Source organism: Arachis ipaensis, chromosome B9 (assembly GCF_059453495.1).
Source record: "Arachis ipaensis isolate K30076 ecotype BB chromosome B9, ASM5945349v1, whole genome shotgun sequence".
Classification (NCBI taxonomy): domain Eukaryota; kingdom Viridiplantae; phylum Streptophyta; class Magnoliopsida; order Fabales; family Fabaceae; genus Arachis; species Arachis ipaensis.
The window spans coordinates 136,775,044-136,777,505 of NC_142444.1; positions in this window are offsets into that span (position 1 = coordinate 136,775,044).

Consider the following 2,462-nt stretch of genomic DNA (forward strand, 5'->3'; position numbering starts at 1 on the left):
GACAATCATTCTCAATGTGTTTGGTGCATTCATGAAACACATCATTATGGAAAATTTGAATAGCACGGCGGTTGTCACAAAAAATATCAGTTGGGGATGACTGAGGAGCACCCAAGTCTTCGAGAAGCCAACGAGTCGAGATAACTTCAGTAGTGGTGTCAGCGAGAGCACGGTATTAAGCTTCTGTGCTTGATCGAGCAGTGAATGTTTGCTTCTTAGCTCGCCAGGAAATGAGAGAGTCGCCAAGAAACAAACAATAACCAGTAGTGGAATGATGATCAGTGGGATCACCAGCCCAATCAGCTTCTGAGTACGCGTGAAGGGATAAAGATGAATGGGCAGAAAAATAAAGGCCATGGAATAGGGTGCCTTTGATGTAGCGAAGAATGCGAAGAACTACAGCATAGTGAGTAGTACGAGGAGCTGACAAGAACTGGCTAAGAACATGAACCGAATAGGCGATGTTTGGTCGGGTGACAGTTAAGTAGACGAGTCCTCCAACTAGCTGTCGATAAAGAGTAAGATTATCCAAAACAGTGTCATCCATAGGAGTAAATCGAACATTAGGCTCAAGAGGAGTAAACTCAGTGCGACTATCTGTAATCCCAGCCTGAGCAAGAAGATTTGAAGCATATTTAGCTTGAGAGAGATAGATGCAATCATCGGTGGATATGACTTCTAGACCAAGAAAATAGCTGAGAGAATCAAGATCTTTCATCTCAAATGTACGCTGAAGGGATGCCTTGAGATCAGAGATACCATCAACATCATCTCCAGTAATGATCATGTCATCAACATACAGAAGTAGAAGAACAACTCCACGTTAACTTTTACGAATGAAGAGAGCATTCTCATGAGGGCTGCAAGTGAAAGCAAGACTGCATATGGTAGTGCTGAACTTGTCAAACTATTTACGAGGAACTTGCTTAAGTCCATAGAGTGCTTTGCGAAGGAGACAAACTTTGCTAGAAGGACAAGGATAACCCGGAGGGGGGTTTCATATAGACCTTCTTTTTCAAATCTCCATTAAGAAATCCATTCTTCACATCCATCTGACTGAGAGACCATTTTTTGATCGCAGCAATGGCAAGAAGAGCTCGAATAGATGTGAGACGAGCAATAGGAGCAAAAGTCTCTTCATAGTCAATATCATACTCTTGCGTACAACCCTGAGTAACCAATCGTGCCTTATAACGATCAATAGAACCATCAGAGTGAGTCTTGATCTTGTATACCCATCTGCTTCCCACAACTTCCTGATTAGAAGGAGGATCAACCAAATCCCAAGTGTGTGCTTTTTCAAGTGCCTGTATTTCTTCTTGTATTGCTTGTTGCCAATTTGAATTTGTGGAGGCTTTTCTGAATGACTTAGGTTCATGTTGATGAAGAATAGTAGAAAAACAATGATAATAAAAAAAGATGAGGATGTGGATTTCTTACCCTGGAAAAACAAGTGGAAGGAGGAGGCATGACGGTAGGAGCAGGAACATCATCTGGTCCGGAATCATCGGGAGATGTAGAAGGTGGAAGAACATGAGGTTGTGGAGGGTGACTCGAGATAGAACCTATAGAATCATCACTAGGAAAAAGATCAACATTAGGGTTAGTGAAAAAAGGTGACTGAGTAGGAGGAATGGACTCAAAGGAGGAGAAACGAGAAAACATGCGATGCTCTCAGAAGACAACATGACGAGATATATGAATACGGTTAGAAAGAGGATCCCAACAACGATAACCCTTGTGTTCAGTGTCAAAACCAAGGAAACAACACATACGAGCCCGGCGTTCAAGTTTACTATGTTCATAAGGCTGAAGAAGAACAAAACAGACACAACCGAAAACTCAAAGAGAACTATAATCTGGGGAGGTATGATAAAGATGCTCAGAGGGAGAAACATTACCAAAAACAGAAGAAAGGAGTCTATTTGATAACATGAACAGCAGTAAGAACAACTTCACCCCAAGTACGCTCAGGACATGAAGAAGAAAGAAGCATTGCACGAACAGAGTCAAGAATGTGACGGTATTTGCGTTCAAATCGGCCATTTTGTTGAGACGTACCAGGGCAAAAAAACTCAGACAAGGTACCCTGTTCTGCAAGAAAGGTTAAGAATTTAGAATCACGGTATTCCATAGCATTATCACGGCAAAAAACCTTAATGACCTTGGAAAACTGAGTTTTAATCATAGTGGCAAAGTTAATATAAATCTGAGGTAACTCATGGCGATTGGTCATCAAATAAACCCAAGTAAAGCGTGAATAATCATCAATGAAAATGACAAAGTATCAAGCTCCTCCCATAGAAGTGGTGGGAGCGGGACCCCAAACATCAGAGTGGATAAGATCAAAAGGAGAGCAAGCAAGAGAAGAATTATCGTGAAAAGATAAAGTGAGTTGTTTAGCAGTTTGACAAGAAATGCAATCAAAAGACTCATGATTAACCTAACCCAAAACACCCTGA